A 6,000-nucleotide genomic window follows, 5' to 3' on the forward strand; every position below is an offset into this window, starting at 1 on the left:
GTTCTAAGTTCTAGGCGACTGATGACCTCAGAAGTAAAGTCGCATAGTGCTCAGAGCCATTTGAACCAATAAAGAAGCAATTAGGGTCCATTGCGGGAAATATCTACAACTCAGAGAAGGCATTTGCATTTTGATGAGATACTAAAGCATTTGTGAGGTACACGTCTCAGTTTTACTGTCATAGATGCATGACACAAAGTAAAAAGTTCGTATGCGAAAAGTGGACTATTCGAGTGGAAGATAAAATTAAAATGAAATGAACACCCATAGCTGCGTACAAGCGTTGACATACGTCAACGGGGACAGATGAAAATGTGTGCCCCAACCGGGACTCGAACCCGGAATCTCGTGCTTACATGGCAGACGCTCTATCCTTTTTTTTTTCCGTTGCGGACGTCATATGACACCCGTTAAGTTCGTTTTGTTGATCCTTCCTGATCCTTCCACTCAGTTTTTTTTTTATTACAGAGGCCAACCGGCTCTGACCGAACACACTGAGCAACCGTTCTGGCACCCGAGCCACCGAGGACACAGTGGTTAGCGCGACTGCAGGGACTTATCTCTGGCACGACTCCCGCGAAACCCACATTCTCAACGTATTGTCCCGCACTACATTCGTAGTGCCCCCGCCCATTATACTCATTACTCGCGGCGCGGCGCGGTGCCGATTCCCGTAAGAGTGCGGGCACTGTTTGTGCATTCGCGCAGAAGAAGAAGATGGTCAAGTGGCCGGTGAGCCTTAACTACACTCCTGGAAATTGAAATAAGAACACCGTGAATTCATTGTCCCAGGAAGGGGAAACTTTATTGACACATTCCTGGGGTCAGATACATCACATGATCACACTGACAGAACCACAGGCACATAGACACAGGCAACAGAGCATGCACAATGTCGGCACTAGTGCAGTGTATATCCACCTTTCGCAGCAATGCAGGCTGCTATTCTCCCATGGAGACGATCGTAGAGATGCTGGATGTAGTCCTGTGGAACGGCTTGCCATGCCATTTCCACCTGGCGCCTCAGTTGGACCAGCGTTCGTGCTGGACGTGCAGACCGCGTGAGACGACGCTTCATCCAGTCCCAAACATGCTCAATGGGGGACAGATCCGGAGATCTTGCTGGCCGGGGTAGTTGACTTACACCTTCTAGAGCACGTTGGGTGGCACGGGATACATGCGGACGTGCATTGTCCTGTTGGAACAGCAAGTTCCCTTGCCGGTCTAGGAATGGTAGAACGATGGGTTCGATGACGGTTTGGATGTACCGTGCACTATTCAGTGTCCCCTCGACGATCACCAGTGGTGTACGGCCAGTGTAGGAGATCGCTCCCCACACCATGATGCCGGGTGTTGGCCCTGTGTGCCTCGGTCGTATGCAGTCCTGATTGTGGCGCACACCTGCACGGCGCCAAACACGCATACGACCATCACTGGCACCAAGGCAGAAGCGACTCTCATCGCTGAAGACGACACGTCTCCATTCGTCCCTCCATTCACGCCTGTCGCGACACCACTGGAGGCGGGCTGCACGATGCTGGGGCGTCAGCGGAAGACGGCCTAACGGTGTGCGGGACCGTAGCCCAGCTTCATGGAGACGGTTGCGAATGGTCCTCGCCGATACCCCAGGAGCAACAGTGTCCCTAATTTGCTGGGAAGTGGCGGTGCGGTCCCCTACGGCACTGCGTAGGATCCTACGGTCTTGGCGTGCATCCGTGCGTCGCTGCGGTCCGGTCCCAGGTCGACGGGAACGTTCACCTTCCGCCGACCACTGGCGACAACATCGATGTACTGTGGAGACCTCACGCCCCACGTGTTGAGCAATTCGGCGGTACGTCCACTCGGCCTCCCGCATGCCCACTATACGCCCTCGCTCAAAGTCCGTCAGCTGCACATACGGTTCTCGTCCACGCTGTCGCGGCATGCTACCAGTGTTAAAGACTGCGATGGAGCTCCGTATGCCACGGCAAACTGGCTGACACTGACGGCGGCGGTGCACAAATGCTGCGCAGCTAGCGCCATTCGACGGCCAACACCGCGGTTCCTGGTGTGTCCGCTGTGCCGTGCGTGTGATCATTGCTTGTACAGCCCTCTCGCAGTGTCCGGAGCAAGTATGGTGGGTCTGACACACCGGTGTCAATGTGTTCTTTTTTCCATTTCCAGGAGTGTATATATATACACTAAGATGGTATCTGTTCTTTCGGACATGTGTGAAAGAACAGATACCTTCTTAGTGTATATACGAGTAGAAGATGTTCATACATTCGTTTCATAAGCCTTAACCTCAACCAAACTGCATCACGGTTTAATGATCGTGTTTGAAAAAAAGTTAAGGACTGGTAATTTAATAATCAGTATTACAGTCTTACGAAATAGTTATACAAATAATGATGTCTATAAAAATAATTGAGTTTCGTAACCGTAACACAATCGAAATCTCTTGTTTCTACCCCTCAGAAAATTTCATTGTACCCTATAGGGGGTAATTACCCTCAGGTTGGGAACCACTGCTGTAGAAGAAAGCTGATACGGTAATTAATTATTATTCATATAAGGCATACTTATTTTTGTGAACAGAAAGACTCAAATAGGTAACAAAATTGTACACACTGCCAAACTAAAAAGAAGTGAAGCATCCAGATATAGAGGAGGAACCGAAATGAAACTTCACGGTTTGAGGGGGTGTGTAGTGTTATTCCAGTGATTACAAACTTGACTCAAATTTTCAAAGAACTTGCCAGTATACGCCCAATTATCAGTATGACGTTGCACGCCCTCTGGCACTGATTCGTTAGGGAAGAGTGTCGTAATGCCACTGTATCCTCTCCTGAGGAAAGCTGGCCCACAACCGTTGTAACTTGTGCTTCATACCCCAGCTACTGCCAAAGACAGAGTTGATGTCCGAGCTGGACCCACAAGTGTTCTTTTGGGGATAGATCTGGAGACCTTTCTGTCCACAAGAGTATATCAACATTACGCAGGCAGTTCATAGAGACACATGCCATGTAATGACAAGCATAGTCCTGCTGGAAAGTAGTACCACGATATCACTGCATGAGAGATACCACATGAGGACGCCATCAGACTTTCCTTAATGAGTACCAGCCGTGGCTCCCCATAGCATGACGCCACGAATATCAACGCTGTGCTTCACCAAAATATTGGAAGAATAGGACCTCTTCCCAGGTCGTTGGCGAACTTACCGACGATGGTCATTCTCTCTCTCTCTCTCTCTCTCTCTCTCTCTCTCTCTCTCTCTCTCTCTCTATTCGTTTAGTCGGTTCCGACTCTTCGTGACCCCATGAACCAAATCACGCCACTTTTTCCTGTCTTGCACTTTCTCCCGTAGACCTTCCAGGTTGGAACACATTGCTTCTGTGATGCCATCGATCCATCTCATCCTCTGACGTCCTCTTCTTCTAGTTCCTTCAATCTTCCCCAGCATTAATGTTTTTTCCAGCGAGGCATGCCTTCGCATTGTGTGTCCAAAGTAGGTCAGCTTTTGTTCTAACATTAGACCTTCCAGGGAGAAATCTGGTTTAATTTGCTCCAATATTGATCTGTTGGTTCTCTTTGCAGTCCATGGAACTCTAAGAATTTTCCTCCAACACCACAATTCGAAGGAGTCAATTCTTCGCCGTTCAGCCTTTCTAATGGTCCAGGTCTCACATCAATACATCAGAACTGGAAAGACCATAGCCCTCACAATACGGATCTTTGTTGCTAGTGTTATATCTCTGGACCTTATAACCTTGTCAAGGTTTGACATCGCCTGTCTACCGAGCAACAGGCGTCTCCGGATTTCATGGCTGCAGTCGCCGTCAGCAGAGATCTGGGGACCGAGATAACTGAATGTGGTCACTACCTCCATGGTTTCTCCTGCTATATCCCACGAATTGGTAGGTGTAGTTGCCATAATTTTCGTTTTCTTCACATTCAGCATAAGACCGGCCTTTTCACTTTCGTCTTTCACCTTCAGTAAGAGTGTTCTCAATTCTTCTTCACTTTCTTCCAACAGGATCGTATCATCCGCGTACCTGATGTTATTTACATTTATTCCAGCTATTTTAATTCCTGTTTCTCCTTCATCTAGCCTCGCATTCCTCACAACATGTTCTGCATACAGACTGAATAAGTACGGTGACAGTATGCAGCCTTGCCGGACCCCTTTCTGAATCTTTATCCATTTCGTTGTTCCATACATAGTTCTCACCGTGGCTTCTTGGTCAAGGTATAAACTCCGTATCAGATGAATGAGGTGATCTGGTACACCCATGTTTTTCAGTACGTTCCATAATTTGTTGTGATGGACGCAGTCAAAGGCTTTGGCGTAGTCAATAAAGCAGAGGTACACATCTTTCTGAAATTCTCTCGCTTTTTCCATAATCCACCGAATGTTAGCAATTTGATCTCTAGTTCCTCTTCCTTTCCTAGATCCAGCTTGTTCTTCTGGTAGCTCTCGATCTAGATATTGGCGAAGTCTATTTTGTAAGATTTTCAACACAACTTTGCTAGCATGTGAAATAAGTGCGATTGTTCGGTAATCTGAGCATTCTTTAGAACTTCTCTTCTTTGGGATGGGGATGAATACTGATCTTTTCCAGTCTTCTGGCCACTGCTGCGTGATCCATATTTTTTGACATATTGAGTGCAGCACTTTCACTGCATCCTTTCCAGTGACTTTAAACAGTTCTGCTGGTATTTCATCATGTACACTAGTTTTGTTATCAGCCATATTTTCAAGGGCCCACTGGATTTCGCTCTCCAAAATATCTGGCTCTAGTTCTAAATTAACATTAACATCAGCAGTAGGAGCCATGTCATGATGCAGTTCTTTCTTGTATAGGTCTTCTACATATTCTGCCCATCTTTCCTTAACATCCTCTGCTTCACTCAGATCTTTCCCGTTTCTATCTTTATCATACCAATTTTTGCCTGGAATTTTCCTTTAATTTCTCTAATTTTCTTATAAAGATCTCTTGTCTTCCCCATTCCGTTACTATCTTCAACTTCCTTGCACTGTTCATTAAAGAATATATTTTTATCTCTTCTAGCTAATTTCTGAAAATCTTTATTTAATTCAAACATAGCTGATCTGTTTCCCTTGATTTTTGCTTTCCTTCGTTCTTCTGCAACTTGCAGTGCCTCAACTGATAGCCATCTAGCCTTCTTACTGTTCCTTTTCTTGGGAATGTGTTTCTCTGCGGCCTCCTTGACAGTATTAGCTACTTCTGACCACATCTCTTGCGAGCTTTTGTCCTCCAGCTGTAATACATTAAATCTGTTTTGTACCTCTACAGCATAGTCGGAGGGTATAGAGTTAAGGTCGTATCTGCAAGTTGGGATACTTTTTGCTACATTCTGAAGTTTAAGCCGAAATTTTGCAATCAGGACCTCATGATCTGATCCGCAGTCAGCCCCAGGTCTTGTTGTAGCTGACTGAACCGCGCTCTTCCACCTCTGATTACAAAGTATGTAATCAATTTGGTTCCGGTGTTGGCCATCTGGCGAAGTCCAGGTATATAGGCGTCGTTTTGGTAGTTGAAACAGTGTATTAGTAATTATCAATGAATTTTCTTGGCAGAATTTTAGGAGTCTCTGTCCAGCTTCATTTGTTGTACCAAGACCACCATATTTCCCTGTTATACCTTCTACGGCTTCATTTCCCACTTTTGCATTCCAATCTCCAACTACGAAGACGATATCCTTTTTTGGTGTTGACAGTAGTAATTCTTGTAAATCTCCATAGAAATGGTCAATAATTTCCTTTTCAGCATCGGTTGTTGGTGCATAAACTTGAATTACTGTGATGTTGAGGGGCTGACCTTGAAGTCTGATGGACATCATTCTATCATTTTTATATTTGCATCCCATTACAGCTTTCCTCACTTTATCACTAACTATGAAGGATACTCCATTACTTCTGTTGTTATCGTGCCCAGAATAATACACCATATGGCTATCCAAAGCAAATTTTCCCATGCCAGTCCACCTCATTTC

This window comes from Schistocerca cancellata, chromosome 2 (assembly GCF_023864275.1).
Source record: "Schistocerca cancellata isolate TAMUIC-IGC-003103 chromosome 2, iqSchCanc2.1, whole genome shotgun sequence".
Lineage (NCBI taxonomy): Eukaryota > Metazoa > Arthropoda > Insecta > Orthoptera > Acrididae > Schistocerca > Schistocerca cancellata.